The sequence below is a fragment of the Sus scrofa genome, chromosome 2 (genome assembly GCF_000003025.6).
Source record: "Sus scrofa isolate TJ Tabasco breed Duroc chromosome 2, Sscrofa11.1, whole genome shotgun sequence".
NCBI classification, from domain to species: domain Eukaryota; kingdom Metazoa; phylum Chordata; class Mammalia; order Artiodactyla; family Suidae; genus Sus; species Sus scrofa.
In genome coordinates, this window is record NC_010444.4 from 119,679,191 (window position 1) to 119,691,367 (window position 12,177).

Here is a 12,177-nt window from a genome sequence, read left to right on the forward strand (position 1 = left end):
CCATCCAAAAGCATCAGAATACACATTCTTCTCAAGTGCACATGGAACATTCTATAGGATAGATCACATTCTGGGCCACAAATCAAGCCTCGGTAAATTTAAGAAAAGTGAACTCTATCAAACGTCTTTTCCAACCACAACACTATATGACTAAAATCAACAAGAAAAAAAACTGCAAAAAACACCAACACATGAAGACTAAACAATCAACGGGTCACTGAAGAAATCAAAGAGGAGATTTAAAAATACCTAGCAGCGGAAAAAAAAAAAAAATCATATATTATTTGACTGACAGGGCGATCTTAAACTAGGAATTTTATAACCCACTCTACATTTCATCTCCCACATTGCTGGTGGGAATGCAAAACAGTGCAGCAATCTGTAAAGTAGCTTATCACTTTTTTAATAAAGTTGAATGTGTTCATTAAAAAAAAAATTCCTAGAAGTAAATGACAACAAAGACACAACAGTCCAAAACCTATGTATGGGATGCAGCAAAAGCAGTTTTAATGGGGAAGTTTATAGCAATACAAGCCTACCTCAGGAAACAAGAAAAAACTCAAATGAACAACCTAACTTTACACCTAAAGCAACTAAAGAAAGAACAGACAAAACCCAACGTTAGCAGAAGGAACAGAAGCCATAAAGATCAGAGCAGGAATCAATGAAATAGAAATGAAGGAAACCATAGCAAAGATCAATGAAACTAAAAGTGGGTTCTTTGAAAAGGTCAACAAAATTGATAAACCCACAGCCAGACTCATCAAGAAAAAAAAGAGAGAGGACTCAAATCGATAAAATTAGAAATGGGGAGTTCCCTTCGTGGCTCAGCAGTTAATAAACCTGACTAGGTTCCATGAGGACGCAGGTTCGATCCCCGGCCTCGCTCAGTGGGTTAAGGATCAGGCATTGCCATGAGCTGTGGTGTAGGTTGCAGACATGGCTCAGATCCCGTGTTGCTGCACCTGTGGTGTAGGCTGGCAGCTGTAGCTCCGATTTGACCCCTAGCCTTGGAACCTCCATATGCCGCAGGTGTGGCCATAAGATAAATAAATAAATAAAATAAAATTAGAAATGAAAAAGAAGTTACAAAGAACATCACAGAAATACAAAGGGTCATAAGAGACTACTATAAGCAACCATATGCCAATAAAATGGACAGCCTAGAAGAAATGGACAAATTCTCAGAAAAGTATAATCTTTCAAGACTAAAATAAACCAAGACAAAATAGAAAATATGAATGGACCTGGAGTTCCCTTTGTGGCTCAGTGGTTAATGAACCCAACTAGGAATGATGAGGATGTGGGGTTCAATCCCTGGCCCCACTCAGTGGGTTAAGGATCCAGCGTTGCCATGACCAGTGGCATAGGTCACAGACATGGGTCAGATCCAGCACTGCTGTGGCAATAGGGTAGGCCAGCAGCTGTGGCTCTGCTTCTATCCCTAGCCTGGGAACTTCCATATGCCACAGGGGTGGCCCTAAAGAGACAAAATAAATAAATAATACAAATACAAAGACAATATCTACAAAGCTACAGCCATCAAAACAGTAGGTGCTGGCACAAATACAGAAATACAGATTGGTGGAAAAGGATAAAATGCCCAGAATTAAACCCATGCACCTACAGTCAACCAATCTATGACAAAGGTGGCAAGGATACGCAGTGGAGAAAAGACAGTCCTTTCAAGAAGAAGAGCTGGGAAAACTGGACAGCTACATGTGAAAGAATGAAATTACAACACTCTCTTACACCATACACAAAAATAAACTCAAAATGGATTAAAGACCTAAATATAAGACTGCATACTATAAAACTGTTGGAAAAGACAGTTTGAACACTCTCCAACATAAACCACAGCAATACCTTCTCAGATCTACCTCTTAGAATGATGACAATGAAAACAAAAGTAAACAAATGAGACCTAATTAAACTTAAGTTTCTGCACAGCAAAGAAAACAAAAAGACAACCCACAGAATGGGAGAAAATATGTGCAAATAGAGACTGACAAGGGATTACTATCCAAAATACATAAACACCTCCTAAGTAAAGTTAGTCAGACAGTGAGACACGAACATCATACACTATCATGTGGAATCTTAAAAAAGGAATCAATGGGAGTTCTGTCATGGCTCAGCAGTTAACAAACCTAACAAGCATACACAAGGATGCAGATTCAATCCCTGACCTGGCTCAATGGGTTAAGGATCCAGCATTGCCATGAGCTGTGGTGTAGGTTGCAGATGTGGCTCAGATCCTAGGTTGCTGTGGTTGTGGTGTAGACTGGCAGCTGCAACTCCAATTCCACCCCTAGACTGTAAACTTCCTTATGCCATGGGTGTGGCCCTAAAAAAAAAAAAAGACAAAAAAATTTAAAAATAAAAATAAGGAATTCCCATCGGGCACAGCAGAAATGAATCCGACTAGGAACCATGAGTTGAGGGTTCAATCCCTGGCCTTGCTCAGTGGATCCAGCATTGCCATGAGCTGTGGTGTAGATCGGAGACGTGGCTCAGATCCCAAATTTCTGTGGTTGTGGCATAGGCCGGCGGCTGCCGCTCCAATCAGACCCCTAGCCTTGGAACCTCCATATGTGCCCTAAAAAGACAAAAAAAAAGACAAAAAAATTAAAATTAAAATTAAAAAAAGATACAAAGAACTTATTTGTAGAAAAGAACTGACTCAGAGACTTGGAAAAACTTATGGTTATCAGAAAAGTCAGGCTCGGAGGGGAGGGATGGGCTGGGGGTTTGGGATGGAAATGCTGTAAAATTAGGTTGTGATGTTGGTTGTAGAACTATACATGTAATAAAATTCATTGAATTAAAAAAAATCTGGAACATTGCTCACTCTTGGCTGGTACACGACCTACAGCAAATTAAAACACACGCTGCCCTACTCCACCTCCAACACCTCTTCTACATGAACTTGGTTACATAAGTTAATAATCATCCTACTTCTTCTGTCTTTCATGTCATTGACAAATTAAGTTGCCTTTCTCTTTAGTGGCTGTACCATCCTTCTATATCTCTGTGACTATTTTGCCTAAATTGTAGGCTCTTCATTTCAACCAAGGAAGTAACATGGAAGTAACAGACTTCTTGTGCAGAACGATGATACCATGTTGAAGGTGCTTTAAAAAAAAACTGTAGAGAAGAAAACTAGACACTCCCTTTCTCCATCTTCCCAAACTCACCCTCATGATTCTCCATGTGTTGAGGGCTAGGCCAGGCCTGCTCATGCCTCTTGTCATTTTTTGTTTATATTAAATCCACAGAGATAGTTTACCTGAATGTCCTACCTTGGTCAGTGTTAGCAGGACAGTCCCATTAAGACTGTAACTAGTGGGAGAGGGATTATTCTACCAATAAAATCATGAAGCTGTTAGCAGAAGACAAGAATGGATGACGCTGGAGACTAGAGATGGGGTTGGGTGGGGGTGGAATGGATAAAGATCCACATGAGGTTACCAAGTGACTTACTGGTAGAAGGTGTTTTCATCTTGGTCATGTATTTTACATATTAATTTGATGACAGTGACCAGTGAATATATTATTTAATATTAATTGAATATATTAAGAGAGGTCTCTTTCTCTGTGCGTGGGCTCAGCAATCAGGGACAGCTACTCAGCCTGGTGATTGTCTTGAATTTACACCAGAGGAAAGACTCGTGTTCCACTGAGGGTACAGACTCTCTTTTCCCATGAGCACACAAATTCTTTTTATCCACTTCTCACAGGGCACATGCCTCTCTGCTCTTCCCTTTTTCAGTTTTATGACTGAGGTGTATCTAATTCCCGGTCCTGTGGTGTTTATGGACACCCATAAAGGGAACATTGTTACACTGCTTTTTCACTTTTGCTCTATTGTTAACTTGGGGGAAAAACCTAGTCCCGTCATGGATGGTTAAACATTAACATTTCCTCCCATGAGTGTCTGAAACATGCCAACATTTATTACATTGGCTTTTTCATTGTGGATTTTATTTTTATGTTCTTTGTGAACCAAAGTCAATTGTAGAGCTCATTTATTTAGGCCTTTGGGTTTTTTCCTTGTAAAGATTCTGACAGCTATTTTTAATAGCCCATGTATTGTATTCAAAAGTAGAATTCCGACATCATTTGTGGTGGTGGTGATAGGGTGTGTGTGTGCGTGTGTGTGTATGATTTATGTGTGGATTTTTTTCCTTTTTTTAAAGACTCTGGCAGCTAAGAGAATATTTAATTGAAGCACAATTAAAACAACAGTTTAAAATGAAGCACTTTAAAGCTTCAATTTAAAAAATTCCGTCGTCACTCACGAGTGCCATGTATACCACTGGTCACTGCTGCTATGTTTTAAGGAGTGGCAGAAATGACTGGGTGTTCTGTTTTTTAACCGCTCAGAAAGGGATACGTTGCCAGGCATGTGTTTAGAGTCCCTAACTCCTCTTCTTCCCTCCACACTGATCATTCAGTCCATCAGCGATCCTTTAAGAAGTACCTCTAAGCATCAGACTATATCCTTCCATGCCTATTCCCATTATTAGTATCCTAGTCCCAGCCACCACCATCTTTCATCAGATCTATAGGGAGAGGCTCCTAAAGGTTTCCCAACGCCCACTCACAACAGGCTGATTCTCCAGACAGCAGCCAGAGTTATTTTTCAGTAACATGTCAATTTGAGGTCAGAACCCATTTTGAGGCTTCCCTTTGCACCCAAAGAAGATCCTAACTCCTCCATACGGTCACCCTCAGGCCTGATATAAAGCACCTGTCAGCCTCTTCCACTCAGGCACTATGTCCTTGTCATACCTTAAATAAACAAGCTCGAGCCCATCGCAGGACCTTACATCTGCTACTAACTCTGTCTCAAACACTGTCTTCCAACAGGGGTCCAGCTCTCTTCTTTTTATCCACCAGGTCTCGTGCAAATGGCAGATCCTTGTAGGGGCCTGCAGGGATCATTCTTTCTAAACCACTGCTGCATTCCCATTCTGACTCATTCTCCATCCCTCAACATTGCTCTTATTGTTTCCTGCAGAGCATATATTCATATCTGAAATTATTTTCTATACGCCTCTCTATAAGCTCTGTGAAAATAGGACTTTGTCTTGACTGCTAATTCCCCAGCTCCTACAACAGTATCTCACAGTATGATCTCCAACAATACCTGTAGGAGGGATGAATTCTACTTCTGAATATCTTTATTCCCAGGAGCTACTTATGATCCCAGTTATCATAACAAAGACAGCTTACGTGAGTGCTGAAAAGGTAAGATTAGAGGTCTGAAAATGAAACAGAAGTGGAAGGGCCCCTAGAGATCCCAACCATTTCAGACAGCCTCCTCCACTGGACCAGATGGCACTGTCACTGAAAGACTGTCGGTAATTCCTGGCTTCCTCTACCTGAAAGATCGTTGGCAAGAATTCAGAGTTACTTGAGGGTATAGTAACTCAAAGGATGAAAAATGACAAGGAAGCACCTGTTCTTTAGCAGTCAAAGGGAACCAAAAATCTAGGCCTTCCAGAATATCCAGGCCATGTCTTGACGTCATAGAATCTGCCCAACCTCCTCTGCAGGTGAAGACTCTGGCCCTACTTTACTAGCAAGCCCGTGCACGGTAAGTGTAGTGGCAAGAACTCTGCACTTGGAGTGAGAAAATATCTTTAAAGTTTTGTGACTGGTCAAGTTTCAGAGGAACTTATTCCCTTATCTGGTAAGTGGAAATGGTGCCCCTCCTTGCCAGGTCATCATGGAGTGTCAGCAAGGTGTGACTTCAACAGAGCCCAGCCCCGTGCTTGTACACAAGCCCTTAGTGCATGTCTGCTTCTTTCCTGCCTTCGCCCTCTGGAGGTCACTTCCTTTTGTCCTTGATATACTCATAGAATTTGACTGGCAGGTCATATAAGCTCTAAGAACATCAATATATAGGCTTTTAAGGTTTGTTTTCTGAGCCTCACATAATCAGAAGAGTTAGGTCTAAACAGCCAGATATACAGTCCTCCTTGGATAGTAACAGCTTTAGATTTTGAAAACACATTGCTTTCAGTGTGTTTTATTCTTGGCGCATCACTAAAATGACAAGCTGCTTTCCTCAGAATGTATCAGGAATTCTGTTTCTTAGCAACACCCCTCCCACAGGCAATGAAAGAGAGAACAAAATTCCTTTGGGCATTAGGAATCTGCTCATCATACTGAAAATGTGGCCAATTTTCTCTTCGATGAAGAATTAGAAATCAGCCCTCCACCTCTGAAAGACAATACAATTGAGACCCTTCAAAGTAAAGCTTTTGAAAAGTTGAACACATTTCTCATTCCAGGGCCTGCTACTGAAGGGCTTATTGTAATGTATTAAGTCTCACAGCCTTGCTCTGCAAGATTCAAAATTAAGAACACAGCTTTTCCAGGAGTTCCTGTGTGGCTCAGTAGTAACTAACTCGATTAGTATCCATGAGGACTCAGGTTTGATCCCCAGCCTCCCTCAGTGGGTTAAGGATCCAGTGTTGCAGTGAGCTGTGGTGTAGGTTGCAGACATAGCTCAGATCTGATGTTGCTGTGGCTGTAGCATAAGCCGGCCCCTAGCCTGGGAACTTCTCTGTGCTGCAGGTGTGGCCCTAAAAACACCAAAAAAAAAAAGAATGAAGATTTTCTAATTCTAAAGTCTCTCCTCCTGCTACTACCCTCCAAGTTCATCTCTCAAGAAATTATAACTTACTAGTTTGGAATACCAGCTGCACTCTTCAGTTTTATAGCTTAGATTTAGAAAATTAAAAATTTACATTTTTGATCAAGTATAAAATAAGCTCACTGTAACTATTAAGTTTTCTTAAAGATTAAAATCCAAATAAATCCAGCATTTATTTTATTACCTACTTTTCCACCAAATAATATTAATAGCTATTACATTTATTAAGAAATTATGTGCCAGGTATTTTATTTAGCATTTTATTTTATTTTACTTATTTATTTATTTTTGTCTTTTGTCCTTTTTTCAGGTCTGCACCTGTGGCATATGGAGGTTCCCAGGCTACGGGTCTAATCTGTGCTACAGCTGCTGGCCTACACCACAGCCACAGTAATGCCAGATGCGAGCCGCGCCTGTGACCTTTACCACAGCTCATGGCAACATGAGATCCTCAATCCATTGAGCGAGGCCAGGGATCGAACCCCCAACCTCACGGTTTCTAGTCAGATTCGCTTCTGCTGCGCCATGAAATGCTACTTAGCATTTTAAATGTTTTATTTACTCCTCAGAAAAACCCTGTGAGGCAGGCATTATCAATTCTCATTAACTATGGAACTGAGGCTTAGAAAAGTTAAATAACTTGCTCAAGGTCACATAGCTAGTAATAGAGACTCACACATCAAGTAATATATCAATCTTTACACTAGTAAAGCATTTATTAATTTTTAAGTTTGTGTTCTGCTCATCACTGTCACTGAGCTGGTTTGTTGAATCTAACCAAATAAATAAATAAAATCACATGTAATTTTACATTTCTTGAAAAGGCAGTATTCAGTAGTTACCTAGGGAAACTGAACATATCCATAGTTAATACTTAATCATTTAATACTCTAATTGTATGTTTCAAAGATGGTATGTTGAATGAATTCAAAGTAGTAAAAAAGCTCCAATGAGGTTTGATTTATTTTCAAAACAGATAAACCTCTCACTAACCAGAGCCAAACTATGTTTTTAGCTGTTTGATATTCAGGATGATTTACCACATCTTTCCTGGGTCTGCAGTTCTGTCCTAGCCTGTGGGTAACTAGGAGACTAGCAAGCAAAACAAATGCGGTCACAATTATTTAAAGTCTGTTCCCATCTGAGGGACTCAATTTGTTCTTAGACACCTGACCTTCGGATGGCTATCATTTTCTATGCCTAAAAACAGTCTTGCCATTATAATTAAATAAGCCACTCCTTAACTTTAGCACGAGCACTGCAACAAACATACTATCTGTTATGCGGTTGGCACAATCCAACAAAGATTGTTACTATTTTGCTAGATATTAAATGGTGTCTTGGGAAGGATCTCTCTTCTCTCTCTCTCTCTCTTCCTCTCTCTCTCTCTCTCTCTCTCTCTCTCTCTCTCTATATATATATATATATATATATATATACATTTGTGTATATTTATTTGTATGTATATATTTTTATTTTTTTATTTTCCCACTGTACAGCAAGGGGATCAAGTTATCCTTACATGTATACATTACAATTACATTTTTCCCCCAGCCTTTCTTCTGTTGCAACATGAGTATCTAGACAAAGTTCTCAATGCTATTCAGCAGGATCTCCTTGTAAATCTATTCTAAGTTGTGTCTGATAAGCCCAAGCTCCCGATCCCTCCCACTCCCTCCCCCTCCCATCAGGCAGCCACAAGTCTCTCTGTATATATTTTTATATATGTGTATGTTACATGGAGTGTCTTCAGGGTCAACAAACAATATGTATTAACTGAGTGCTTATGATGAAAGGATACATTAAATACACATTTCCTTTTACATAATCTAGTTCATTGCTAGAGGCATATGACATTCTCTTAAAGGGCCATTAAACACTAAATGCCTCACATATATGCAAATAAGAATAAAAATAAAAGTTGTACACTGTATCCTTAAGTAATCCATGAGTGAATTAGGGGAAATGCATTACACAAACCGTCATCCTTCCTTCTGCCCTGGACTTTGAGGAGAGTTTACTGAGCTCGTTCTACACTCCGTGACTACAAAATGAAGACTGCTCTGTGGCTCAGGGGTTTCTCGGCTCCAAGTCTTGGCCTCGTTACAGGTTGCTTAAAGCAACTTCGCTTGCTTGTGGCCAAGGAAAAACAATGTTCACATTCAAAACTGAATTTCATGGCACACTCAAGGTCACAATTACATTTCTATGCTTTCCTGGTTCATGAACCAAGTATAACTGATTTCAAAGGAGAAGATCAACATAAGAATAATCTCGGACGTTCCCATGTGGTACAATGGATTAAGGATCTGGTGTTGCCACATCTGTGGTGCAGATCTCAACTGTGGTAGGGGTTTGACTCCTGGCCCTTCCACATGCCACGGTTACACAAAAAAGAATAACCTTGATTCATCTTTAACTTATAAAACTGAAACCCCCTTAATAGCTCCAGTACTTGGGACCCAACAGAGGAGCAGGGCCTGAAACAAGACTGATGGGTGAGCTTAGTGGAGACTCTTTTCTCATTTCAAACACATGGAAACGACGGATAAATTTACCTCCTTCCTATCATTTTTTTTTTTTTTTTAACAGGAAGAAGAGCTAGTAAGAAAGGAAGGCCCTTAAATTTTAGGAATGAAGAGGGGAATTCAATGCCAGGGCCTAAATGCATGAGCCAGGGCCAATACCGACAGGGGTAGGAATCTCTAACAGTGAGGGAATGAGGGCTTAGCACCCACTGAAGCCATCTCCATGAGTCCCACTTAGACTGGAAGCTGGCATTGAATTCTACACAGAATGTAAGGAACCTAGGAAACACTATCCTTGAGTAAAGGGGCCAAGAAAAGCTTAGCTTTCTAGTCCAGCAAAGCAACAAGGAGCCTTTGTTGTCTGTCCGTCACTATGGATTGAGTTAAAAACAACATGCTTTCATGAGAAACTGGAACTTTAAGCCTACATTTTGCACACAGGCACACCTCGGGAGCATTGCAAGCTGGGTTCCAGATCACTGCAGTTAAAGCAAACATCACAGCAAAGTGAGTCACAGGAATGTTTTGGTTTCCAATGCATATAAAATTATGTTTGCACTACACTGTAGTCTATTAAGTGTGTGATAGCATCAAGTCTAAAAAAGATGTACATACCTTAATTTAAAAATACAGCCTTGCTCAAAAATGCTATCATCTGACAATGCAGAGTTGCCACAAACCTTCAATTTGTAAAAGACAATTAAGCGCAATGAATGCCTATATAGAACCCAAATTCACTTCACCCTCTTTAATAGGATACCCCAGTTGAAAACTTGATATAAAAACTGATTCTGAAACCCCTGGGACCCTGGTTGCTCTGTAAAGATATTCCCAAAGCCCTGAACACAAGTCTTCCACTTGAAGAAATACCACATGCTGAGGATAGCTACAAAAATGAAATTACAAGAGTTCCCTTGTGGTGAAGGGGCAGTGGGTTAAGGATCCAGCATTGTCACTGCAGTGGCTTGGATTGCTGCTATGGCATGGGCTCAGTCCCTGGCCCAGGAGGAACTTCCACATGCCACCAGCACAGCCAAAAAGAAAAATTAAATTAAATTAATTAAATTAAATTAAATTGAATAATTAAATTAAAACCTCCAAGAGACAAGGAGCCATCCTGAAGAGAGCAGCTCTATAAACAGAGGGATTGGCATGCCAGGCTCTCAGTATAATACACCTGCAAGGGATGATAAAGTAGGAATGCTTAAAATGATGAGATTGAGATTCAAAAAGGAACAGGAAAACTTGAACAAAATAGAACTTCTAAAAATAAAAGCATTGAAATTTTAAAACTTCATAGTTGTGTTTGCAGATTAAGCAGAAATGACAAGATTAATGAAAGGAAGAAAGATCTATGAAAATTAGAGTCTAGTACAGAGAGATGGAAGACAAGAGAAAAGGTAAGAGACAAGAGATAAGTTTAAAAATATGTCTGATAGGAGTAACAAAAATAGAATAAAGAGAATGAGAAGCTTCTGCTGTGCCACAGTGGGTTAAGGATCTACCATTTCTGCCCCTGTGACCTACATCACAGATTCAGCTATTGGCTCAGGAACTTCCATATGCTGTGGGTGTGGCCAAAAATGAAAAAGAATGAAAAGAATGAGGAAGGAAAAAAAAAAGAATAAACAAAGATATAATGCATGATAACTTCCCAGAATGAAAGAAAGGCATCAGCCCACAGACTGAAGAATCATGATGAGTCACAAGCAGGACAAATAAATCCCAATCTAGTCACATCAGAAGGAAACTGCAAAATGCTGAAGACAGACAAAATCATAATGTAAATGACGAAAAAAAAAAAAAAACAAAACCACATGACCCACAATGGAACAAAGAATGACAGGACTTCTCAGAAACATTAGAGGCCAAAAGATAATGTAATAGTCCCTTCCAAATGCTGAGGGAAAAGCTGCTACCCCTGCCCCCAAAAGAATATTAAAGGTACTTTAATATGTATCTTTAAAATGTCTAAAGTGCTTTAAAAGAAGACAATTTCTCCACTCCCTCAATGAAGGAATACAAACGCAAGTAATAAGTAATGCCATTAACAAAACTGGTAAATAAGAACATCTGAGCACAAACTAAAACAACAACACAATGATTCATGCGGATGGGAGGAGAGGATAAAACCAAGGTGAACCATCGGCTTAGATCTGTAACCACCTAGATGATGAGAGAGGTGACAGGAGTTAAAACGTTGCAAGGCTCATGTAGTACCCATAGCTCTGTTGAGTCAGTATGCAGGTTGTGCAAGCTTTCTAGAGCTGTCATAACACTTCCCCATAAACTTGGCTTAAAACAGCAGTAACTTATTCTCTCATAGCTGGGGAAGCCAGATTCCAAAATCCAAGTGTCAACAGAGATCATTCCTCTGGAGGCTCTGAGAAAGACTGTTCTGTGCCTCCCTCCTAGTTTTTAGTGGCTGCCCGCAACCCTTGGTGCTCCTGAACTTGTAGCTACACCACTCAACCTCTGCCTCCGTGTTCACACAGCTTCCTTAAACTCCTGTAGGCTGCAAATATACTGAAGGTTAGGGCCTTCTCCCCTGCTGTCTCCTGTCTCTTTTTCTGTCTCTTATGGGCTCATGGCCCTTTCTAATCCCAGATGATCTCATCTCAAGATCCTTTCCTTAATTATATCTGCAAAGACCCTTATTCCAAACAAGGTCATATTCTGAGGTCCTGGATAGACATATCTTTTGAGACCACAATTCAACCCAGTACACATGTTACAAATATATAAAGGAAGTCACTAAAAATGTCTTTGAAAAAGTGGAATGTATAAATTCTAAGCAAATTTAGAAACACAGAAAACAATCTCCTTAAAGGTAGGAAAGAAGTAAAAGCTAAATAAAAAGCATGGCAAATAAGACATTAGAAATTAAGTCCAAGTGAATTAGAAATCAAGTGTCAGTAAGTTAAAATGCAATTGTTAAAAGACAAACTTAAATTTAAAATGAAGCAAAACAAAAGCCCCATG